At 39.9% G+C, this 27,483-nt stretch overlaps 1 protein-coding gene across 4 annotated transcripts in view; it reads right to left on the minus strand.

The window, feature by feature from the left end:
* The window catches only part of SORBS1 (sorbin and SH3 domain containing 1), a 247,795-nt gene that overhangs the window by 207,325 nt on the left and 12,987 nt on the right, over positions 1–27,483 (minus strand). For 3 of the 4 annotated variants that reach the window (XM_065068424.1, XM_065068417.1, XM_065068418.1), the window contains exons 2-3: positions 14,964–15,082; positions 10,634–10,802 (exon numbers count right to left, since the gene is read on the minus strand). The gene's annotated coding sequence lies outside the window, so the exon portion shown is untranslated. Of the gene's footprint in view, positions 1–10,633; positions 10,806–14,963; positions 15,083–27,483 lie in introns of those variants that run through there. The other variant, XM_065068419.1, reaches the window with a different exon arrangement.

Raw genomic sequence — 27,483 nt, forward strand, 5'->3', positions numbered from 1 at the left:
GCTTGGGGCTGTTTTATATCAATCAACAATCATGCATGTTCATTCCCTGTCCTATACGGTATTGATTTGTGATTCACTGCATGACTCAAATCACAGTGACTACACAAAATCAGGCACACGTATTCATGCAAGTACTTTTTGCAAAGATTTTAGTCTTCCCTTTCTAGGAACATTCTTGTAAGCAAAGGTTTGCATGGATAAATACCAATAGAAAAACAGTAAAGAAAGTTTAAGGGTTGTCAGGGGTGGGCTGGAGGTGCTGCTTGTTTGTTGGGGGGGCAGGATTTGCAGGTGTTTGCCAGCCTTTATTCTTGCAAACAAAAAAACAGTTGTGGCGTTTTCCTATTTCTGCCATGCATGTGCTTATATCCTACACCAACAAAACTATTACAATATGCAGAAATGCAAGCTGGAAGTCAGATGGGCTGTCAGAGCCTCAGCTGGCAATCACTGTGGCTCATTTGATGGAGCTGAGGGGTAATTAACACTGAGGACCAAACCCTTCACATGCTGTCAGAAGGGGAGGGCCATGGAAATGATTCCCACAGAATCAGGTTATGTCCACATTTCCTGCCATTCTTTATCTATAGTTTTCCCTTGGTCTAGCTCATAACTTTAAGAAATGTCACTCCAATTATATTTGTTTTTACAGTTATGTAATTCCCCACACCCTCCCCCACCGCTCACTCCACTACTGCTAAAAATTCAAGTATAAATAAACTCTAGAAACAATTCTCTAGCTTTTAGTCACTAGAGGAATTATATTTCTTTCTATTGCATGGTAACTAGCTGGGCTGCCAATTGAACAGTTAAAAAAGACACACACACACACAAAAAGACCGACGCTGACCACCACACACCAGGAGAAACCCACCTGCAGGCAAATAAAGGTTTTATTCCTGTCCTGCTGATACAGCAGCACTGTGCCACAACAGAAACTGTTCCAGACTTGCTAACTCCAGTAGCATAAGTGCTCAATGTTATTGCTATGCATCTTATCAGATCCATGAAAATAGTAAGATGCCATATGCTAAAAGGGTATTTACCACGACAGTTTCATACACTAAGAAGTCAATGTCCCACTCCTGCAAACTGCGCGTCTTGGTGCATTTCCATACGGAATCAAAGACTCAACTGCCTCAATTGTTTATATAACAGAACCCATTTATTTTCTGGATTCAGGTCCTAAGTGAAACAATGACCTCAAAAGAGACTGATGCATCTGTCCACCATATCAATTAACTACAGTTTTAATTTTTTAAAAAATCATCATTATTTTACAAAGTTTTTATTAAAGGCTCTTGCTATAATTGCTTTTACTTCATGAGTCTTCAGGATTTCAGCCCCTTTAAAAAGGCAAATAATTTTCCAAATCTCCTGACCTAGCCAGCTAACCTTTTTAATCCATCAACTTCAGAGAAATAAAGGAAACAAGATTACGGGATGAAGATTAGAATTCCACATTGTATTCAGAAGGGCCACAGAACTAAATTCTAGATCGAAGAAAAGTGGCAATTACTTTATGCCAAATTCATTGCTAACATAAACAGATGCAATTCCCAAACTTACGCCAAGTTGCAGCCACTTATTCTGAGAACGTGACCATTTCCATTCCGGTTATTACTGCCTCCCTCTGCCCCCCAGTATTCTTTATTTTGGCACATAGCCCAAGACTGTATGCACCAGTTACATTTTTATAATACTCCAGTCTCAGCTTCCAGTAAGAGGTAAGAACAGCCAAAATGCACATCACAGAGCCCTTATAAACAGTTAAAATCAAAACAGTCCTAAACGAAGAACAGATTGAAAACGGCAGTGAGAAGCCAGATCTTACAACTTGTAAAAATGCTGAAAATGGAGGAATCAGACTTAGTTTGATGGAGGAACTGGGGTGCACAAAACAGTACAGTACCAAATATGATTCTGCATTGATTAATAGCAATGAGTTCAGCTATGTATAATATTTGGCCAAGCAAAAGCACTGAGCAGTTTTAAATACATGTTAAACAGCAGGCTAAAGGCTAAAGAGGGAATCAGTTAGCTGTTGCTACACAGAGACCTCGTTAATCCAGAGATGCCTCATCTAGATGCCTAGGTATCTAAAGGCTTAAAGTGTGAGCAAACCAACAGCTCAACAACGTAGGCTTTTCTATTAATCTAATAGGGACTTTAAAAGCTATCTGGATTAGCTGTCTAGTCATCATTTAAAGATTTTGCTCTATCTTTTCATGCCAAGTCTCAGGTTTCTCCACAACAAAACTGCTGAAAATAGCAACTTTGAACATAGTTATGGTTAAGGATGTTTGCTGCTTGACTTCACACCCACTTAAAGGCTGGATCAAAACTCCTGTCTTATATCCTTTCACTTGCAGTTGAACAAGGATTTGACATTCTCTCTTGCAAGTCACTTCAAAGTTATTTTATTTGTATATCTTAGCAGCTCAATAAAATCTTTATTTCAAGTGACTTTAGCACAAGAAATATTGGACTAACAGCACTGAAGAACAAAAGACCTGGCTACAGAGAGAGTGGCAGAACAGCCTTTCCTCCCCCTAACCATGATCCAGCTGGTGGATGTAAATGTGGACTCTATATAAATGTGGACTTCACCTTCAGCAACACATACCTCTGCATACTATAAGGGTAGCCTCTCAAAAGCTATAGATGTCTCATTTGCAGATGCACTGAGCTGAAAAAACCCAGTGGTGAGAGCAATGAGAATACACCAAGACTTAAAATACTGTCCTAGAAATGTAAGGTCCACATGCTGCCATCCACCATTTAAATCAGCTAATTGTTACTGCACAGAGAGAGACTCTCTTAATAGATCCCATTCAGGAGCTGAGTTGTGGAAGCTGGTGAATTTAGTATATATAGCATTTAAAAATGAACAGTATATATAGAAGTATAAATAGGTATATGCACTCCCTTGAAGTTGGCCTGTGACTATCAAAGTCAATTGGATGCAAATACTAAATACATAAATGCAGCCTGTTATTCCCTACATAATACCTGCAACATCAGAACTTAGGAGTGATCACTCGTACTGAGGGATCCCTAGCAACTAGAACAACCAGAGCAACTGCAGAGTTAACCATAAACAACCCACTTCCAGTGTTAATGCAAGTTAGGAGGAGAAAAAAAACCCACATAGCTATTGTTACAGCTAATATCACATAAAAAGGCTGAGAGCTAACAAAATATCATGGGCTGTGTTCTTCAGCAAGTTTAAATTCCAATTTCATAAAAAGTTTCTGTTGCAACTGAATTGTTAATCAACGTGGTTTATATTCCAATTTGTGCTACAGATCATGTTTAACAAGTTGCATAAGCTACCAATTTATGTTTAATTGATTCCTTGTTTAGGGGTACAAAGTGCCATTTGCTGGGTTGGATGATTACATGGAGTTCGTGTCCTCACACGCTGCTGCTTTTAATTACAAAGATGAAACCCCAATATTTTAAACAGAACTTTAGTAATGCATTAAAGCACAATTTAAAGGAAGCAAACAGGTTCAGTATTTGTGACACTGAGTGCCTAGAGTGTCCCCATTGTTACTTGCCCCACTTGTTTCTTCTTGCACAGGCATCAGGGGGCAGAGCTTGTCTGCACCTCACAACCACCTGCTGAAGCCCCAGCTCACTGCCCGCAGTGCCCCTGGTTCCAGCAGCATGGGACAGAGCCTGGAACAGCAAAGGATGTGTCAAGGTCAGTCATCAGCAGTTGTTCTAGTATGAGCATCTTTCTTTAAAAATAAAAGGTGCCCCATCTTTTTTAGGGTATATTTTACAGCAAGTGTACTCCCTTCAAAGAATTATATTTATTTTTCTCTGTTCAAATGTCTTTACCGGCTTCCAACTGTGAAGTATTTTAAAATATTAAAGCTCACCATTTATAACATTCCAAAATATTGTAATCAATTTCATAAGACTGCTTAAATTAAAAGTGAAGTTAATTTGAAGCTCGGTCTTGAAAAAACAATATTTAGCTGTTTTGAATATTTAGAAGTCTTAAAATTAGAACTTGTCACATTTTTCCAATAATTAGTATTTGTAGCATAATTATAATTTGCCTGTCATTTTAGGAATCGTTACACAGCTCAGCTGCAACTATCCAATATACTAGAATGTTTCTAACCAGTAGAAAATGCTTAAAATCCCTTCAGCTACAGACTTTAAGAGATCCCCATAGGTGGGCGAGGGAAACAGAAGAATGAAGACAACACACACACATGATTTCCAGAGATTCAAAGCCTGCCAAATGAAGTATCATTTGAGATCACAGTCAGGTGCCTTCGAAGAGTACCAGCATTCAGAAGTTATTTAGGATATTAAGCATTTGGTACTTTTACCTTTCCAAAACTTCCACAGAACCTGCTTCTCTGAACATCCTCAAAGTCTGACTCTCGGCTCAGCTCAACTTTGGAGGAAGCAATTTCATTTTCCAGTCCTATCACTTAGCCCTGAACCTTTTCCTCAGGCCGCCTGTTATCAGCATGGTAGCAGTAAGTCCCCCAGAGGTAAAGTTTTCCTCTGTGACCGCCTCTGGACCCAGACAGGATTTTGAGAAAGCCTCTACCTAGAAACCCTGGCCCAGTCAAATGAGTTATTGCAAAACCATGCCTCCAACAAGCCCCATCGTGGACATACTGTCAGCTGAAAGATTTAAGCATATCAGTCTCTACCTGCTCCTTAAAGAGCCTTTTCAGAAGTTTGTACACGATATGCCATTTGGTTGTCTGGGTCACAAGAACAAAACATTGTTTTACCCTGACCTGTAATTTCAATGGCAAAGACAAATATATCTATGATTTATAACCCCCTCACAATTTCTACTATTTAAGTGCAGTCTTCAGACACCATAAGAGGAATACTTGAACTTAGTATAGTTAAGATCAAACATAAGGCTTTTTCAGGCAGAAATCCACACTCAGAAGAGAGTATGTTCAGAACGATTATATTTCTCAGTGCTTCTTCTGCAGAGTTCAAGCCTCTGAACAGCTAAGTCATTCTTTTAGCATACGAATAAGAGATTTCCCTTAAAATATGAGGCTTTTAATGCAGGCCAGCTTAAAGCTGTGGGGATCCATTGTGAAGTCTATTCAGAACAGTAGTTAAGTTTCTGAGACAGATCTATTTTCATGGAGTGGAAACTACAGTAACAAATCCAAGGTTCAGTACTTTTGTTCCTTCTTAGTCTGCCATAGCTATTTTAGTTCAGCACCTCTCCAATTTCAGCTACAATTTCCTTCCAAAAGCAACATTTCTGTGCTCAGATATGCCTGCAGTATCAGTCCATTAAATACCCAAACCTAAGAATTTAAGTCACACTGCAGAAATGGAAAAAATGTTCTGCAGAACTGGGGAAAAAAAAATAATCTTCCTATAGCTTTTCAACAGATCTATACAATTTGCAAATCAATTTTGTTGTGCCAGCCACTAATTTGTGCTTTTATACTGTGACATTATTCTGCAGTCGTCAGCAAATTTAGCAAGACAATGCTTCACCAACTGATTGCATTAGAAAAATAATGGCATTTCTAATTTTAAATGGACAGTAATTACTTAGTCTTGGTATAATTTAGAACATTTAATTCACAGCAAATACTTCAGCTACATTCCCCCTTCTTTCCCCCACCCCTGCCCCAGTTTCTCCACATACAACTACACATTGAGGACAAAGCATTTCAACCTTGAGTGAACAAGAAAACTGGCATTTTAGGGTTCTGTAGAGTCTCTCATCAATATGTGAAAAACACTTTAAAGCCTAGTAACAGTACAAAACACTAAACAGAAGATCTTCTCTGTTATAGGGGAACCAGGCAATTTTATGCTCACCAGCAAGCTGGAATTCATGCTGCATGACAAGTTTGGAAGTAACATTTCTGAGAATAGGAGGAGATTCTGAATATCAGTAACTAGCTGTAACTCCCAGCTACTTTTCCCTCTGAAAAGAGAGAGGCAGGGGATAAAAAAAATCCACCAGTGGTATGAGTTTTTTCTAATAGAATTCAACAGATTTCTGAAAGGTGGTAAATAGGAAAAAACCAAACTTCTAGGACCCCTGTACCTCATAAGTAAAGTCATTACCAGAGTTTCCTCAAACTGCAGTACATAAATGATGTTATGTATTATGTACAATATTACGTAAGGTGTGACATAAAAAATAAACCTATAAAGAACACAGCATCCTCCCAAATTTCAGACTATGCTATTCAGCATTCAATGCTATTCAATATTCAATGCTTAGCCTTTATTTCTATGTTTCTTTCTCATACCTTTCCAGCTGCCCTTTTGGGTTAAGGTTGATGAGGGGAAGCTTAAAGGTAAAAGACATCAGAAGGAAACGCAAGAACAAATGACCACTTAAGTTACTTCTGTGGTATGTCTTTCCCTCACATTGTGAACTTGGGCAATTCAAGATTTTTCTTAACTCATGCCACTACCAACTACTCTAGATAACCTTCTCCTTCACACCGGGCCTGCAGAAGGGCAGCGCAGGTACGTACTCCTCCCAGACTTGTTTCCAGCTCCTTTTGGGCAGTACATGCAGATCACTGAAACAGTCTTCCAGGAAGACTATAAAAAAATTCTGGTGATGACTTACTCAATGTGCCACTCTGGGTTTGCTGCGATGCATCCTGAAGTCTTCTGTAAAGCCTTTCTCCATCCATTGCCATAAAGAAAGCTCCCTCCAACACGCAAACACTACTTCATCCAAAATAAAAATCAGTTCACAAGATCTCTGCGTTGGCGCTACCTTAAAAATACATGGAGGAGAGACATTTCTAGATCTCTAGCTACTGCCCTTTGCCTTTTGTTATAACAACTGCTCTTCGTATGCCTTTGGGACTGCTCTGCAGTTCCAAGAATGCCCATCTGAGCAGCCTGGCATGAGCCAGCATCCCTGATACACTAGCCAAAACCACAATATTTAGATTATTCTCTCAGCTCCCCAGAGGAACGTATCTTCTTTTGGCAGAATGCAAATGAATTAACGGTTAAGAAAAGCCGGTGTAGAAAAGAAGGAATCAAACACTAGAAAGTTAACGGTATAGGCTATCAAAATTTCCAGGAAGCAGTAGAGATCCCTCTGGTTTTGTGCCCTGTAACACACTGTGCTACCAGAACAAACCATTTAGCAACAGTAACAGAGACAAGGCCACATGAGGAACCCAAGTCTTCAGGTTTTGCTGAGCCTGGGCAGTTTTCTACCGCCCATTGCCTGACACAGTGACACTGACACGAACACAAGCTCACAGAAGACATTGTCTACTGAGGTTTTGCTTCGTAAGGCCAGTTTATTCATATAATTCCTGACACCGGCAATAAAATTTGATACCGCTGTAGAAACTTCCTTCTGCTACTAAGAAATATTTGCTGTAAATGGTAAAAGTGGTCCTGTAACTTCAAACTTGATCATTTTTATTTGGTTAAGTGCCTTTTGGAAGAAAACTCTTCTTGTTAAATTAACAGAGCCTGTTTGAGGGTAATCACTACACTCATCACTCCTCTAACAATAAGCAGTCTTGAGAGTTTATATAGCAAACATGGATCATACCAAACAAGCTGGACATTCTCCATTCACATCTGGTAGGAGTCCACAGCACAGATTTTTTTTTTGACAAGCAGGTAAGTACCCTTACCATCGTTTTATATTACCTACCAGCCATCAAGAGAGAGGATTTTTTTTGTCAGCCATAGTCTCTAGTCCTGGATCAAAGCTCCCATTATTCAGTGGTTAATGGACACCCGATTTACAAGAGCACGTGGGGCAAAAAAGACATGGACAAGGATTAAACACATGCAGGGAATAGTCAGAAATAGACTGAACTTGGCTAATGGGACAGTTCTCTTATATGTTGTCCTCCAATTTCTTTTACTGACAACAAAGCTTTCCTGTTTTCTGAATGTCAAAATGTACAACTCCCTTCAGCTAAAAGGTGCTTTTGAAAGGTGAATAAAAAATGAAAACCATCTTCTTTCTGCTTGTAAGTTATCTCATAGAAGTAGCCTGTGCATAAGTCTTCCATGTGGTAGAAAGCATCAAACTGCTGCCTATCTGAGCACATAGTTACCTTTTCTGCAAATGCAGAATGTCAAACCTTATAACCATCACATACAGAGAGATTGCCACCAAGTGGATCTCTGGCCCCACTGGTTTTCAGTTACTTCAAGGAAGTTGACTCCTAGTCCTACTGTAAGCCAGTGTACCAAGCTGCCATTCTGTAATTCTCAAACATGCAAGATGTTCCCCTTTGCCACTGTGTTGCATATTTTAGCCTTAACTGGGACAGGAGAAAGAATTATTACAGAGTTTGGCAGTGTAAAGTTATCAGTCATATTTACCATTTCCAGGGTCATAGCTAGATAGGTTTCAGGCAAACAATAATTAAAATAATACCCGAATATCTGGGGGGTATTGGGGGCATGTGGTGGGAATGAAATCATGATTGGGGAGGAACAAAAACCACAATTTACCCAGAACTCTAAAAAAAATCCAAAAATATTTTTTAAAAGCATTCTTTCGAGGTAATTTTAATTCACAACATGAGAATAACACCACTCCTTACATGGAAAGAATAAAGAGTTGCATCTCAAGACAACTTAAAGCTGGATGCTTTAAATCTGAACCCTTGCTAGGAATGGATTCACCGCTCAGAGAGCTCTCAAATTGGAACTTACTGGTTTGTGCCTATTTTGGAAAATATTCTGCACTGCCAAAAGAGAAAGGTCAGCCTCAAATACCATGAACTGCATTACAGTATGACACAATATGATCTCTCACTTGCCCATCATAAACCATCTCTATCTTCCAGGTGACCTATATTTACTGATCAAATATTCAAGTAGCTTTGACAAATTTAGGACTCATGACTTAAACTGAACTTTACTGGTACTCACCCTAAGGGAAGATTAAATGAGGAATGAAGGGAAGGACTAGATATTAGGTTTATACTCTTGTGTCTTCTACAGTGCACTTATTTAGTAGTTTTCCATTCTATGGCTGTCTGATTTTCTGAAGAATTTTGTGCTCAGCAGCACACACCTAACTGTGCAGCTCCTGTCAGCATGCCCAACCAGCTTTGCAGTGACTACTGGTATTTATACTGAAGATATTCCACATCCCACCAAAATTGACTCTGACCTCCTTCAGGCAGGTATCATGACAGAAAACACCCACTTTCCTCTCCAGACAACTGCCTAGAAACTCGCCTCTGGGAGACACATAGGGGTCTGGTACAGAATCACTCACGTATGTTCTCATTGTATAATATTATATTAACATCAGATTATTTTCCAGAAATTTGAACTGTTTCTTATAATAATTTCTTAGAATAACTCCTACCAATAAATTCAGAACCAGTAGACACAGGGAACCTACATGCCAAATTTGCCCTTTTGATCATATGTTAAACTCAAAGAGGATCCAAAATTCCAAAGTGGTCTCCAACTTTGAAAAGTAATTCGATCCAAAATATGCAAATCCAAGCTTCCCAAGGGCTATGCTGTATAATAGCTGTGGGGATTTTTTCAGCTGGAGATTGTACTGAGCTCCTTTAATTTTATCAGTTATCTTTTAGAGAAGCATATAATGCTAGATGTATGCAATGTCAAAACAGAACTGTATATTCCATGTAATACTCAGTTATTTTTTGGAAGCCTGTTAATTCATGCCAGTAGAAATTGCATTTCCAGAACAGTACTTGAGCTGGAACAGACAGATCAACAGGCTTTTTTTTTTTTCCACTTGCTAATGTAACAGACTACTCAATGAAGCAGCAATAAAATTGGCTGGGGAAAAAAAAAAGTGCCCACAAAACACTGAAAACCTGAAACACCTAACAGTATTTAGCTGATGTCAAGAATAGCATGAATAGTGCTTTGCTTTACATCAAGAGCTCATTGAGGACATGGCCCCTTCAAGTGCTGACTCAGACCATCTTGCTTGATTTGGATAACAAGACTGTGGCTGAAGACACGGGATCGCTTTATTGGTGACAGTATTGGTGTGCTGAAGAGTCATGAGGGGTGGGGTCCTCTGAGCTTTATGATCTGAAAAGTCACTATCCTAAAGAGCTTATAATTTTATATATGATGTAAAAAAAGAAATTATTTGCCACATTTTATAGACAGGAAATAAAAACACACAGTTACAGAACAATCACAAAAAGCTCATATTTAAACCAACACAACTGTTGAAATTATTTTGCTGGATCCTTCCCTTCTCCAGTCTAATAGTACCTGGCAACAGAGCAGCCTGTCTATAGAGATAACAGAACAAACTCGTCAGTTAGGATACCACAGTTAACTAGTAACAAGCATCGGAACCAGCTTCTGTGACCATGATTTGAAGAAATAGGAAGATAATTTAGCCTAACTCCAAGCTTCCAACCACTTTTTCTTACAAGCATAAGATTAAAACTGGAGGAAATAAACAGCTGCTTTACAAGTCTGTAGGAAACCCAAGATAATTCTTCACAGAGCTGTAAACACAATGCTTTCCCGCATAAAGAAATGGCTTGACAGAGGTGGAATTTTCTAAGGAGCAACAAGAATTCTAATAGAGGATTAAGCAAATAGATAAAGACCAAGTTTGCATTACTTAGCTATGTCAAGGATTCTCACATACCTCAGTCTTGTAGCTTTGTATATTTCCTTCTTCACAGATGCATCTTCTTGCTGTTAAAAGATTTGCAACAGAAACTGGATCCTGCTGTTCATCCAGAATGTGACACAAGTAATCTGGGTTCTTTGGTTCTTTCATCTCTTTTCCTTTTTCCTTAGCACCTGGATCTCCACTGAAATCAAGAAGGAAGCTTTCTCACCAGATATATTCAGACCTTTCACAGACAAATCCTCAGAATGCCACATTGATGTCTTAACACCAGCACTACCACTGCTACCTCAGTTGTCCATTAGACCGAACACACTCCCTCCACTTCCCAGCTTGCTCCTAGCCCCCAGCTCTCCAGGAAACCCTTTTGTCCTTTCTCCAGCCTAAGAAGAGAAATGGCCTACTAGGAAGCAAGATCACAGTATACATCATCAAATCAATGGCATAGTACATACAAAGTTGACAGACTGCAACAGCCTACCTTCCTACTGTCATAGTTGTGATCTCTTTTGTAAATGCCCTCATGTATTTATTTTTATTAGTATAAAATACCATCTCAACAAAACTGAGACCCATGAAGCTGACTGTTGGTCTCAAACACCTGATGATGCTTTGAAAATCTGTCTAAATGTTTCTGACAGTGCCTGCTATAGCTATTATAAAAACAAGCCCCACAAAACGTGGGTAAACAGCTTAGCCTTACACATATAATACACAACTTATAAAGTTCTTTATATGCTGTAGATCAAACCTCTCAGCACCTCTGGCACATTATTACATCTGCCAGCCACTGCCTGCTGCTAGTATCCCTTCTTGTGGGACCTCAACAGTGCCACACACTATGGTGTTCCGCAGTGGTTTGCAGAAGAGATTAGAAGCCGCCCTCATCACCCTCCCTGACATGTAGAGAAGGCAGCCAGAGTTCATCAAAGTGGAGGCAAAAAGTCTGGTCTCTTCAGGGAGTTGAAATCATCAAGATCACCTATGGGAAATGCTTTGAATGCCTGCATGCTGGGGTTGCATAGCAGACTGGGGAGTGTGCTCCTGGAATTGGTTGCCTCCCTCTAGGCACAGGACAACCACCCCAAGATGTTTGGATTGAGGGTGGATCTGTCAATTCATGGAGCCAGTCCTCAAGCTGCACCCCTTAGTTTGAAAACACAACAGATGACATACAGAGGATCTTGTTATTTCCCATTAGTTTCGGTGGTCTAGATTTTTTTTTCTAATTCTTTTGGGAAGACACCCTCATGGTGCAGAGTGTCTTCCCATCCCTTGCAATGGCCAAGAAAGAATGGCAAGTGTGTGTTACTGGAGATGAGTGCTGGCCTGTAAACTCAAACCAACCAAACGAGGGAGTTCCTATTCACTTGTTTGCTCTGCACACAGCAGTCAGATGCAAGGAATCCCAACGAAGAAGGTCACTTGCCCAAACAAAATTCCCAAAATGACTGTAATACAAAGTCATCAGCTTTCATCTAATTCAATCATATGGACATACAGCTAGAGAGCTGATATATAACCCTCATTATTTTCCTGCTACAACTAATGGTGACTTAAAATCCCATCACATGAGGTTATTTACTTGCAACATAAAAGAAGGTGAACTCTTTAGTTGATCCCTGTAGGACAGAAATATCACTGAAGTCTGTCAGCAGAACTGAAAACAGGAAATGTCAGCTAAAACAGAGGCTGAAACACAATGCCATAAAAAGCACAAGTTTTCATACAAGGGACAAGTCTTAGCTCAACCAGAAGCAGCTGAAGCTCCATTAATGGTTTGACCAAGATCATCTGGTACTGCACTAAGGACTTCACTACCCTAAAACACATTGTCCTCTTCGCAGCACAATAGCTGACCTTGTGTGCGTATCTACCACTTACAGCCATAAATTGCATTAAAATAATCAGGAAAAATTCTTATAGGCACATTTGTTATTAGCTTCTCTTTAACCAAGAATCAAATTGGCTTAATTTGTGTCATACTACACTTCAACTGCCTCACTATGAGCTGCAATAACAACACAACCCTTATATTTGTTTATGCATCAGTGTTCTCACCCTCCTCACTCCCAACCCACACACCAAAACCAGAGAGCAGAACAGGATCACAGATCCCCAGTACAAGCAGGCATCCCAAATCAGGGACACTGCTGTATTTACTTCTTTTCCAGTTGCCAGTGCACTTGTCTGTGCTAAATTTCAAACCAACCTGAGGACTCAGAAACCAAGAAACGCTTTAAGTAAGAACACATATAGGACACAGAAAGCACCAGTAGCGCCGGAGTATAGATCTAATTTAAGAAAGTAGCCTCAAATGGTTAAAAACTCTGGATTTGGCAGGAAAAAAGAAATGTTACCTTTTGGACAGCATGACACATCCTCTTATAGTTCTATGTACACGATACTTCTGTTTTGCCAGTTACTAGAGGACCACACAACTTGTAGGACCTCAGTGGTATATCCAGTCAAAAATTTAAAAGAAATTAAATTCATTGAAGCCTTATCTACTCTGATTTCTGGTCTTGTCTGATTAGTCTAGTAATCTAGTGCATGAACCACAGACAGTAAGGCCTTTTAGGCTTCTTTTCCAAGGTAACCAAGAACCTGAAGAACTTGAGGCAAAACACAGATGTTTACAGGCTTCTAGGACTCCTTCTTCCAAAGCAGAAGCTCTGGGCTGGAAACCTCAAAGCTTCCAGATTCTAATCAGCTATTCTGCCTTGCTCAACACTTCATTGTGTAATAAGCAAACAGGTGATTTCAATCAGCAGCTGCCATTTCCAAGGGAGTATGTAAAAATTTCTGATTTGCAGACTACTGCAAGCTGTGTTTCTATTCTGAGTTGGGATAAACTTGGGCTAAGATTTCCTGTGAGCCAGATATACTGCAAGGTAATAATGCTCAAGAATAAACACTGCTTTTAATTTGGTTTTGTAGAGCATCAGTAAGTGTTTGGGGCATTGCAAATGGCTTCTTAAGGGTAGCACTCAAAAACCCCACCAACACACTAAAGAAGTTAACCTCAGCAATTTAGGTTTTGTTGAATTGAAGTGTTTCACAATGTCAGATGAACTGGAGAGGAAAACCATGATAAATGACCCAGGCATCATATAAAATATGGTGTCCTGGGCTTCCAGATCACCGATTCTGATAAGAGAATGAACAATACAATCTGAGATCAAACCAGACTGGAAAAAATAATACCTCCCATTGCAGAGAATAACATGACTGTACCATTTTTTTTTTCCGTGGCATTTTCTTTCCAATGATCAGCATGTCTTTCTTATTGTGACTTTTTACTGTCTACATTTGTAGAGAGACAGCTGGTTTCAGATGATGCTTAGTCCCTCTATGAAGATACAGTTCCTTATAATTACATTAAAGCAAGTATATCTACCTTTTTCTAGGTGGAAGCTGAATTGCTTATTTATGTCCTAGACCCCTCACTGTTAAATGCAAAGTCTTAGCCAAACTTGTAGGAGTGCTTTAAAATCAGGTATTGGAGTTTCATTCCCACTTTCACAGAGACTGAACAATTCTTGATACATAGCCTGTCAACTGCTGCATCCCACAGCATGTTGCTATGGTTTCATTAACCTGAAGCTGAAGCCAATACCACAGTTCTTTAGAGCAACCCACTAAGGCTTCTTTAAATATAGGATGGAGAAAGCCGCCTCTTCTACCAGACCTCACAAGGTCTGGACCAGCGAGCAAATCAAAGCCCAAGTATCTCCCAAAAGCAGCTCTAGCCAAGCCACACAAACCAAGAAGTTTGCACTGCAGCAATTGTTCAAAATGTGGCCAAAGTGACTCCTAGGAAGTGCTGGGGAAGAGATTTTTCTGGCAGTTCTCTTTCCCAAAATGCACTCGGTAACACAGTGCTGCCACATGTTTAGTACAAAGTCAGACTTCTAGGTAGAGTCAGATGCTCTTAGTCAAGATTTTCAATGGATTCACCTCAGTCCTAACTTCCCAAGAGCTTTGCCTGCTATCACCATGCTTATTCCACCTCATTAGAGTAATATGAGGATAATAATTTACCAGGATTGTGACAAGCCCAAGTCAGTGCTTTTGGAACCCCCTTTGTTCAATAAAAGATATTGACATCAATGGGAGCCAACACCTTCCAAAGGATATCTCCTGTTCATTATGTGTACTTTTGGACACTAATGTTATCTTAGTTTGTTATATATGACATCACAGCATGCTTCTGAGAAAGCACATGCTGGCTATTTTTAAGTGCAAATGACTTTTCTTTTTTTAAAAAAAGCAATCTAATTTTCTCCCACCACTGTTATCCTGAATTTCAGATTTAGGGGTTACAGTTATGGAATGAGATTACCTGTTCCTTGGATTCAGCCATGCTGGAGTTTATGTAAAGGAGCATCAGTCATATTATGTTATTTCCATGGGCACAGGCTTCACAGGAGCAGTTAAGGCAAAGTTCCTTCTGAATTTTGCCTGGGGAAGAAACCCAGTGTCAAAACCAGCCCAAACAAACACAGCAATATACACAAATAAATACCTGCTTCTTTGAATTTAGAGATTTATGAACAGGGTTGGTATCCTTGCCACTTGCTCTCCTCTGTGCCTCAAGCTCTAGAAAATTTGAATTTCACCCTGGTACCAGTTGCACTAGATGCCTATTCCAGGCATGCATCAAAGCCAAGGAGATAAGAATCTGTCCCAACCTCTGCTGCAGCGTGAAGCACAACCAGCATTTATTTAGCTTTTCCCTTGAACACTCATGCTTGGTATTTCTTAACCTGAACAAAGCTATCTAGATTGAATGACTATTTCCAGAACAGCAGCAATTAGCTGCTTATATCATGGTGGTATCTGTGATTACAGTCTGACTTAAGAACCCAGGACTTCAATTCTGGATATGGATCAGTCATCTCTGTATCCTAGGAAAGCTGTTTTGCTTGTTTGTCCTCACCTCCTCTTGCTGCCAGGGTCTGGAGAATGACCAAGTACTTAAGCTGCAGTTTCACAGAAACTGTCATAGAACAACATCATCAGGTTGCCATTTTACAACAACCCGAACCAATCCAACTGCTGGCCACCACAGTCCTGCTCTGTCCTTGCCCCAGAGTCCTACACCCCTTATTTGCATTAACAGAAGAGATGCCTAGAAGGTTATTAACTTTCTCAGCAGATCTGAGAGCAAAGACAGCGTTACATGAGGACAGATAAAGGCCAGAACCAGCCTGGAAGGAAAGGAGGACAGTGTGGCCAATTACACCAACCTCAGTCATCACAGGAGCACAGCTTTTGCAATTCTCAAAACTCACTAGCATCTGAAACTTTTTATTTTTTTTGCAAGCTCAAGTATTAGATGTGGTATGGAAAGTGTGGATGCAGCACACACAGCAGAGCCCCTTGATCCAAAGAGTTTTTGCTATTCAAGCTAAACAATCCATTAGGAAAGGACAAGATTAGACTCCTCAGCTATTACGAAGAGAAGGTCTGCTGTTGACCATAGCAGCGCTCACAGCAAGAAACGGATTAAGCCCCAGAAGCTGAAGCGAGGTGGCAGACAGACGAGACAGGTCCTGTACTTGGCAGAGCACTAGGACAGAAGGGATGCAGCTTGCCCACACAGCAAGTCAGCAGCAGAACCAGCGAGCTGCCCTTCCCTTTTCCTGTCTACTCTTACAGCAGTTTCAGCCATTCCGTCTAGTGCTTTCTAGGCTGAGCATCTGTTAGAGCTTATTTTGGCTCAGCTTCAGGTCTCAGTCTTGTTCTTGGGGAGGTATTTTGCCAAATGAAATAGCAACCTTTTGGCTCCAGTGCTTGTGAGCAGATACTGAAAATATTGTTTTTGTCAAGGACAACTTCTTTTGATGGGCTGCAAAAGAGCCAAATTCAACTTGAGACATTATTACAATCCCTTACAATCCCTGGAAGCTCTGGTTTGGATTTGATTAAAGGGCAATAGAAGCTGAAGATTTCATTTTAATGGAGCAGTCTTGAGCCTTTGCAAAAGTTCCACCCAAACCCCAGAACTTCTCCTGTGGTGACACAAACTGGACATACCACTTTAAAAAATCAAGTACCATGTTCTGTTTGCATAGCATGTGTCCTGTAATTTGACTTTAGCTGACAAAACAAAGGCTTTTAGTGACAATTAAGATACACTAAAATCAGTACTGTTGTGAATCCATGGTCAGAATTATGTCTTAGGAAAGACTTGCTGTTACACAGAAAATACAATTCTAGTTCCCATGTCAAACAAAGATGATAAAGACTGAACACTACCTTACGTAAGCCCTGTCACATACTGGACTATGCTACAAGTCACTATCTATGCAGCCGGTTGTATTTGCTTTGAGTACCTCAGTTAGAAGAGAATATTGAACAACAGTTTTGAGTTGAAGGGATACTCTTCCAATGTTATTGACGTGAAATACAACAGCATAGAGAGCTTCCGTGAAAAAGTAGACTGAAAAAAGGCACACAAAAATTAAAGTTTTCAAGAAAAAGGAATAAAAAGAGAAGCAAGAAGTGTTCCAGACCAAAGAAGGCTTCTGCAAAGCTCTGACTAGCATATAGTCTCATCACCTTTGGAGGGTTCTTTTATAGGATTCACAGTCACCCAAGGGTAACAAGCACATCAAGGTGAAGCTTTGCTAACTTGCTGTAGCAACTGTCAGCAGCTCTACAATTCTTAACCAATAACTTATGTATTAATATTTCCGTGAGCCTTCATATACCTGTAAAAAAGTACAAGGCTCCTACAAAAATGAGAAGTACATTCCACCTCTTTCCCCACAGCCCTTGGGCTTGCTGTAGACAGTGGCATGGCTGATCATTTGACTATCATCAGTCCAACTTCTGCTTTTTAGTTAAACCAACCTGCAAATATAATTAGCTGGCTTTGGGCTACCATTATTCCTGATGAACACCCTGTTGTATATAGAAGCTATCACTAACACTATAGCCTTAAAAAGATGTAGCATACGGAGTCAGAACCTGGGATCTCTGCTGGGGATGTTGTTTGCTCCCATGTGCTTGTCCCCCTGCGAAGTTATATACATGCATTGCAAACATCGCCATAGAGTGAGAGCTGTGGTACCTTAGCACGTTACCTTGGTTATGGGACATAACAGAGCTGACCAAGCACAGAAATTAAGTGGCTTCAGTGTGAAGAGTGTACTAGTCCAGGGAGGTTGCTGTACTAACATGGCCTTAGGGCTTCTCATACCTAAACTATTTTGAGTGTGTCTGCACTGCAATGTGTTTGCCAAGTATTAGTCTAACAAACAGAACACAAACATGTATGTGTTTTAATTATTATTTTCTTCTTGACAGTGATGCTATATTGCCATCAGCTTTCAACATTCAAATATCCTATCTAATGACCCCTAAAGATGTAGAAGTGTGTGAAAGTTTTTGCATATTAACAAAACAATATTTGCTTGATACAGTATTCCTATAGACATTATTTTATTTTGTAGCAGTAAGAATTAAAAACATGGAATCATAGAATCGTTTAGGTTGGAAAAGACCTTAAAGATCATCAAGTCCAGCCATTAACCTAACACTGCCAAGTCCACCACTAAACCATGTCCCTAATACAAAACTCAAAAAGCTGATATTATCACTTACTTTAGGACTACAGTAGCTTACCTTAAAAAAAAACCAACCAACCAAACCAAACAAACACAAAACACACACACAACCCACCACTACCAAAACAACAACAATGCCAAACAACAACAACAAACCCCAAGCCACAAAAAAGCAAACCAAAGAGCCAAACTCAGGAATTATTGCAACACTTGCAACAAAACAATGTGTTTGGCATCACACACTGGTGGCAATCCAGTAGCATGGCACCTTAGACAAGAGGAAGAGTTCGGGTCTCACAACAGCCATGGACAGCATTGCAGGTGCTTCGGTCATGTTAATGCCCAGAGGTTACTACAAACTACATTTAGGATTCCTCTCTCTGTTCCCTAAAGCTATAAGTAAGCTCAGCCAAACCGCTGACTATTCCGGATTTCTATCTGAACTGGAGTTACATATTCTTTTGTGTCTGTGTAGCTCCATCTGAACAGAAACAATAATCCGGACTGCCACAAATCCAGATCCCAGGCTCAAGAAAGCTGCTGAAGCTTTAAGGTGCCATGACCCAAATTCCACTTGCCAAGTGAGTTTCTTGCAAACTCCCTCTAGACTCATAAATACAGTTCTGTTTGCAATAATGTGTTTCTATTTAACATGCTTTCTGCATTTAAAACCTTTGATATATTTTTGGAATATTTGGAAGATATTAAAAAAAAAATATACCTATACATAAAGAAACCCCAAACAGCAGTTGGGCATCCCTGAAGTTGATTGTTTATATGAATAAGCCACAGAACAAATAAAAGGCCAGACTGACTATGGTAATAATTCCCAATGCTGATTCAAAGAAATTAAAAGCAAGCCAGGAAGCTTAAATCTAAATGTGTTTTCAATTGATCTTTGTTCCTGACTGTGTTTAATGGTCAGCTGTTTGAGCAGCCCTCTGGGGTTCTACTAGGTGATTTCAAACTGAGTAACAGCAAACAGTACCACAGAGAGCGAGATGCTTTTCTGTTCAAGAGAATGAATTTAAACACTGCTGAAAGGGTGCAGGCTGCCAATCTCAGAAATGTTTTACAGAAGAAATATGAAGAAGCTTTTTTTACTCCCTCTATTTATCTACAATACTCATACATCTCCCAGGACAGAATATCTGAGGCTTCTAACAAAATAATTCTCTATAATTCTCCTGCAAAGTAAGGTGGCATTATTATCCATATCCTACTCTGGTGCAGAAAGACTCTAGGCTATATTCAGATGACAAAGTTTAGTGTTTATCTTCGAAGGTCACATCAGCCAATACAGGACTCAGTGCAGGGACTGAGGTAAAATTTGACTTACTTCTACTGGGTGCGAGGTACATCTAACCTCTACCACTTTGAGAGCATATGTTTCTAAGTCCAACCCTCCAGACTTTCATTTTACTGGAGAGATGCTGTGCTACCCTCCAAACGAATCTTTAGCTTCTATTCTGTTTCAAATCACTTCTTCAATTCTTAATTCACTTTCTTTTGGTGTTTAAAGTAAAAAAAATACAGAAACAAACAAAGCCCTTCCCCCCAGAAAAAGAGAGCCTTGGTAGACATACAAGTTTGGGGTTTTTTAAGCTATACAGACAATAGATACTTGAAGCCATCAGGCAGGCATGCTCATAATAAAAAATACTGTATTAATAAACCAGAGTGTGGTGATTAGAGTGCAGAAGCAAGAAGAGAAAAGCAAGCTGCTATCCCAGCCTCCCTTTCATGCCCAAATACTCAGAATTCAGCTACCCCACTGCCGATCAGCCCTATCAAAAGCTGATGCCACTTCAGTTCTTTGTTTCATGCTGTCATCTTGTTCTCACAAGTTAGGACTGTGTTCAGGTAGTTTGCATTAAGCAGGTAAACTAGATGCTTATGTTAGACATCCAGGCTCTGTGAACTCCATAAAATCAATACTCACAGTGACAACTGGCTTGAGAAGGCAACTACGAGCATCTGTAGTAGACTTGAGCAAGGTGACATAATTGCCTTCTGGAAGTAATTCTCTTACCATTGACCACGAAGAGAATGTGCAGAGTGCAGGCTCCAAATAAGGGCAGCCATCTAAGATAGAAGACAGACTACAGAAATAGTACCCACGCTTCTATCCTTTGGCCAGAATTTATTAGCACAGTATCACCTAGTAACTTTCTGGCTACCTATTTTTAAAAACACCAAATGAGGTATAAGAAGAATGAAAACTGAATAGTCAGGCTGCAACTCCCAGCCATCTGGAGACTTCTTACTAGGAAGTCAACACAATGTATCTTTCTGGGTAGGTTTTTCCTACCATTAAAAAATCTTTTATTTCAGAAATGAGAAAGGGATTTGCTTCTCATATTTGCTGAACAGGGACAAGACATAAAAATGCAAAAGATTGTGACTTCCACAGTCTTTAAGGTAAGATGTGCTTACTAAACCTGACCATTCTGTTCCTGAACTCTACAAAATATCCCAAGGCATATCCAGGTGAAGTGTAAGGTACTGGCATTTTTAAAATGAGGCAACTTATCCATATGTGGTAATGAAAATTCCGAACAAGAAAAGGATCTGGGGGAGAAGTTTTACAGTATTTTCAGAGAGGGATCGAATCCACTGCAGACTTCAGAGGGCAGAGAATGAAAAAGAAAGATTTCTAGACAGAGCTAGCTAAGGGAAGATGACTGGGCATGGTCTCATAAATTTTGCCTTTGGCAGAAGGCAGCCTTGCTGGCAGCTATAGAAACAAATGACCAGGATGATACTTCAGTGATGGATCAGCTCTTGTTTATCCCAATGCAGAAAAAAAGATGCAAAGGAATGTCATTCAGAATAGTGAGTGGCAAATCTCAAATGTTTGAGAGAATTAGAACAGAAAATCCCCAGAACATCTAAGAACAGCTCTGGAAATGCTGAACTTTTCAGCTCAAATTACACTGGGTGAAAGAAATTAGCTGTAAAGTTGTAGCTGCAAACAGAATTTGACTTTTCAGAAGAGGGTTGAAAATCTCACCCGAACAGCTTAAATAACTGTGCTTGTGTACTCCCCTATCTGCTGCCACAGTAACTCAAGTTGAGCAGAGCTGTGAAGGCTTGTGATTCAGCTGGAATACTGGGCAGCTTGGAATCAATTCTATATTTGTGCAGACCCGTCCAGCCAGCCCTATGTAGTTCACTCAGCTAATGCTGTACCGCGTTTTTCTGATGCAGAAAGACAAACTGGCAAACAGAATACTGAAGGTGAATTTATATGTCAGCGCTTGGGGTATATCAAATCTACATACAGATTGGTCAGAATAGCATTTAGCATAATTTAGCCCTTGCAAATACTACAGTCTAGCCCAAGCTTTCACGAAGAACATGTTTGATACAAAATGCAAATTTTGCTGCTACACCTGAGGTCTCAGCAGTGTGAACTCACTTCAGCTAATGAATTATTTCAATTTATTATTGGAAAACAGTACAGAAACTGTTACTGTTCTCCTGCGTAGGCTAGTTAACGATTCCTCCCTCTCCAAAGTGCACAGTCTCTGGGTCAGGAAATGCACTCTTGAGCTTCCTCTCAAAGCAGTTTCCTCAAAGGGTAAGGTCTTTCCTGCCTTTCCTCAGTAGGCTGTCTGTACGTGTCCTATGTACAAACCTAGCCACTACAATATCATTAGTCATACTTTGCAGTAGTGCAAAACTGAAATCTGCATGTTAAATGACTTCCCCAAAGTCAGTGGCAGAGAAAGGAACATAACACTATCTAGTTGTTATCAAACACTTCACATGGGAAGAGCTAAAACACTACCCAAAAAGTGTGTCTCTGTCATCACTTCAGTGGTATGGATGACTTGCCTTAACATTGCCCAAGATGCCAGTAACAGAAATGCAACAGCCTCTCAAGTCTCCCAGGCTACTCCACAGAAACCGTCCCCTAGATTTTATTACCACTGTTCCTTTTCAGCTCCCATTTCCGTATGTAAATTATTATCTTCTTAACTTCTCCCTCATTGCCCCCTTATTCATCCAGCACGTCGTGATGCAGCTGCCTCATACTGGGAAAAAAAGTACAAAGGTGTGGAGAGAAAACACTGTCAGACTCTGGTGATGTAAAAATCATATAATCCATGGAGTTCACAAAATAACAACATTTGCTATTTTATCTCTCAGTAGGCTTCCCTACACCATCAAATGAAATATGTATTTTCCAGTCTAGTTACTTCACCTCTGCAGGCAGGTTCCACCTCAAGACACCAAAGCAAATGTTTGTGCTTAGTGACACAGCTTGACAGTGCCAGTCCCAAAGGTCCTCAATGCTTCTGGGGACATATGCAGTTTTGGTCTGGGCTCAAATGTATGCAAAGAGGAGACTCTGACCCATGCTGTAAAGGGCAGCAAGGAAAGGACAGGCTCTCTCATAAGTAAAGCTGTAAAGCGACTCTATAAGAACAAGAGACTGGGAGAAGATATTATTTTCCCAATAAATAGCACAATGATACATTAGCTGTTACCAGTGTTAGAAATTTTTAATATTTGAAATCTCTCTGCACAAGAACTTTCATATTTACCTGCTATCAGTGGCATTACACTTCATTTTATTTGGATGTCAGTAGGTATTCAAGGACACAGCACTACTCTGTTATAAATGCTTTTAAGTCAAGCACAGTAGCAGCAAGTTACCAAAGGGACTCTGTGTTAAAGGCTCCCTGCCAGAGATGACTTATTCAAGTTGATTACACAGAAAGGACAGTAGTCCTGCCACACTTCTGCCCCATACTCCCTGGGAAAAAACAAACAACAACAACAAAAGCCAGGAGTCATATCTAGGTTTTCTTCAGTTCTCACTGCATAGGGTAAGCAGGAAGAATGTAATATAATATAATATAATGACACAAGGTTTGATCTTGCAAGGTAGTGCACCTAACTGCTTTGCTAGGTCAGTGCAAGCATATTCTATCTTAGTTTTAAGTATGAGTCGTATATAAAATGCCTCTCACTTGAAAGCTGACTCTCAACGTGAGTTGAGTCAAAAGCAGGAAATAATCACAATCGTAGATCATCAAGAAACAGGAACATTCTGAGAGGCTGGAGAGTTTGTGCTTTCATTGAAGACCCAAAATACCTTTCACTACCATATATTTCATTAAAATGTGGGGTTGTACAGCACATCTTAGGATTGCATCACCATAACATCCATAAGTAAATCTCTCTGTGACATTCTTATGTGAAATAGCACAGAAGAATCAAGGTAGAATTAAGGTTCTACCTCATTTATTCTACCTTAATTTTATTAACTGAAGAAAGAAACTGGCAAATCAAATGCGTATAATAAATATTGGTGGAAAAAGCACCATGCACAAATTCCTACTTATGCTACTTCAAACCAGGCAGAGTTAAGTCACTAATTAATTTGCTTTAAGTGATTACAAATGATGTGGTTTGTATTCATGACTATCTAATTGCTTTAGTATCAGAGGAAAATAACATTGCATCTCTTAGCAATAATCAGCAAATCCAATTAAGCATAAAACTCATGTAAAGGCGATGATTTCAGACCACGGGACAGAGGACTGGGACTAATTACCCGGTAGGAGGCGGGTCCTGTCCGTGTGTCGTACGGGCGGGTCTTGTCCGTGTGTCCCTGCCGCCCCCTCGCGGGGAGGAGCCGCAGCAGCCGCGGGGCCCAGCCCGGCCCTCCCTGCTCCCGGGGCCGCTCCCGGTACTCCCAACTCGGGCCCTCGGGCAGCCCCAGGGCCGGGACCTTCTGCCAAGGAGCCCAGCACAGCCGAGCAGGCTCTGGGTCTGCGAACGCAGGTGGGAGTAGGGAGCCAAGAGGAGACTGCCACATCCATTCCTGGAGCAGGGTCAGGCCGGTCACAGAACACCTGGCCGGATTAATTCCCTTTCCTCTGGCTGGCGGGAGGGACAGTGGCTCTTATTAGATCAATTGGTCTTGCTGGAAAGAAAAGCAACCTGCCTTTCAGGCACACAAACGCTTATTCCAGGTTCGCCTTCTGGGGGCCATCACAAGCTCTCCTGGCATTCACTGGCTGTAAGTCTCACAAGTCAAGAAGTTTCACATGTCCCAAATAAACCTATTTCTAGCTATCCATTATCTAGCTATTGTAACCTCACCTAGGTGTTCCTGCTCCGGTGGGGGGACTGGACTAGATGATCTTTCGAGGTCCCTTTCAATCCTTAACATTCTGTGATTCTGTGATTATTTTTCTCTGTGTCCTATAGATATATCATTCTTATTTCATCCTTTTATTTCCTTTCTTCCATTTTTCTTTCATTTTCAAAACCAAAACCTAGACAACAGTACACTTCAGGTAAGATTCTATTTCTTGTGTCTTTCTATCAGTATATCTGAGGCATTCATGATGATCTACACAGTGCAAGTGACTTCTCATTAAATGCATAAAATGACAAAAATGCCTTATACACAATTGGTCGAAAAAGCTGGAGTCTGGTAACGTCTGGCAACATCTCCCTTTATACAAATGTTTGCAATATGTGCATGTAAGCTGGTGCATCGCTATTAAATATTTCTGATTTTCCTCAACAAATTGTGGTACGGCAGTTGCATTATGTGGCAATGTCTGCACAGAGATTATGCCTTGTAAGCCTACCCATTATTATTTGAGCAGCCTTAGTTCCTGCCACGGGTGTTTCAATATCCCACAGCCGGCACAAAGAACTAGGTAACAGTGGATGCGGGACTACCTTTTTATATGCACACTGATTTAATAATCAAAGAACTATATCAGCTTAACCCAGCCCTGAAAATAGATGAAACAATTTTTTCCAAAAATAATCTATCCAAACGTATATCCTCTCAGTCTAAATTTCATAAAAGCTTTTATTAGTTCAGTCACATTTTTCTATATATAAGTGTGATATAGATCTTCATAATAAAATACACTGTTGCTTTTATACAGGATATTAGGGCTAGCATTTTTTGTCACTTAAACTCATCGGGGAAAATAAGGCGAACACATGATTCCATAATACATACCTGGGGAGAGGCACGGTATGAGACAACAGAAGACTATTTTGGAATAAAATCAGCTAGCCGTTGGTCCCAACTATGTGCAGTGAATTTAAAAAACAAACAAACAAATGAAAAACCCAAAATCAACAACAAACAACCCACAAACAAGACCCCAAAACCACAGACCACCAGCACCAAACCCACCCTCTCTTCAGGAAAAGCCTGTTTCAAGTTATTGCTGACACCTTCCCACTGAAGTCTGAGGGGTTATGGTACCACAACAAAAAAAATTCTGCCTTTTAGATAACAATGCCTTTTACCATGGCTTTTAAATGTAGCTCAACTTCTCTCTTTTTTGAGACATCTCTCACTGGTCATCAGAAGCAATGGAACTGGTACATACAAGAACCATGAACAGCTAAACAAATGGTTCTGGGACATATTTCAACAATTTCAAATTTTCAACACTTGTGTGAGCCAATTAATTTGTACCATTTGGGGTTTGCCAGGGTTTGGGGGTATTTTTTTATTTCTACAGCCATCCTTTGTTCAGTCCATGTCTGTTTTCCCTACTTCAATGGCTGGAAAACTCTGACCATGAAGGTATCTGCTCCCCTAAGTATGCCACCCTGTGACATTTCTCTCCATTACTTTTCACTACAAGTAATTCTGTGAAGTTACTTTTACTTTAGCTTGGATCTACTTCCACACAGCGATTAAAAAGCACATGGCAGTGCTTAATGTGCTGGTCTGAACAGCTAATGATAACTTCCATTGCCACTCTAACTTTGGAGAAGGTATATTATTTTATCAGTGTGGTATGCAATTAACACTACGCCTCATTATTTTTAGGTGGTATTTGTATTTTCACTGTAAGCATTAGCTCAGTAGTGCCACGTGTCAATGTTATCTCTCTGATAATTCAGGTAGCCCCATAAAACATTACACAAAACCAGGGAAGGGCCTGAATCCCTCTTGCTGAAGAGAAGAAGCTGAATCAGCCATTACACTGGGAACTGGCTGCTGCCAACAACTGTCTTTCATCTACTGGCAACACCAAATGCATGAGAAGCAGATGAGTATCTAAGACATGCCATTAAGACTAAATAAGGGAACGACTACTTTTTTAATAGGAAAAACAAAACAAACACCAAACAAAAACTGACTACATCGTGTAAAAGTCATGGATAGAAGGCAGAACACATGGATCCTGGAAAACACAGATAACCAGTAGACAACAGAAGTGCCAGTAACTCCACTGTAAGAGAAGGTGAAGAGGGAGCTCTCTGAGCACAACAAAGGCTGGAGACAGAGACTTGAAATTCCAGGCAAACAAATGGACTTCTCTACCTTGATCCCTAAATTATTTGGAAAACGAGATCTGATATTCATTTTTTACTAGACAAGCATGATTATATAAAATAAACATTAAGTTCAGTGATGGATTTTTCTCTTGGGAGAAGTAACTGAAATAATCTACTAACTTCTTAGACAAAATGCACAATAGAAAATTATTCTTATAAATCATGGCATAAAGATGTCAGATTCAATCCCATGAAACGAACAAGATAGAACTATGTCCTGAAATAATTAATCAAATAAATTGTCAATATTTTATTTTATTTGTGATGCAATGTAAGAAATATTTTTCCTTAGAGCAAGAGATTATGTTGCTTCCAGTAATACAAGCAAGATGAGAAGATAGCTACTGAATTAAAAAATTATACATCATCTGCAAAACTGCAGCTGACATGACAGCAAATGCAATAATAATGATTCAGTCACACCTAAGGACTATAAAGTGAAATCATACACGAGCAGAGCTAGGAGGTTAACTATATTCACCTCCAGAGTCAGATGCAGGAAAACCAAGCAAGGCAAAATATAAAATGAGAAGGCCCCGAGTTACCACCCTGATTCATGTTTGTGTGCGAATGTGTCTTCTGTTTCCCCTCTAAGTAGACAGATTTTACTGTAATGGGGTAGTATCTAAACATTTTAATCAGCTCCCTAGGTAGACACTAGGTTTTGTACAACAGGCACCATTAATATGTGTCGCTGGTAACTATCCTCCTCTAAAAGTAAACTGATACTTTCTTTATAAAACTATATTAATTATGAAGGTCCCTATTTTTCAGCAGTCATTCAGCAAGGAAAAACAGTTTTTTGTAGCTTTGACACATCTGCTCCAAATATTATACTATCGCAACTGATTTTCTTATAATTACATTTATACAATCTTAGTATTAAGTGGGCTTTGTGTGAGCCAACCACTGACTTTTGAAATATAGGCTATCCATTTTTACTCA

The sequence above is a fragment of the Columba livia genome, chromosome 6 (assembly GCF_036013475.1).
Source record: "Columba livia isolate bColLiv1 breed racing homer chromosome 6, bColLiv1.pat.W.v2, whole genome shotgun sequence".
Lineage (NCBI taxonomy): Eukaryota > Metazoa > Chordata > Aves > Columbiformes > Columbidae > Columba > Columba livia.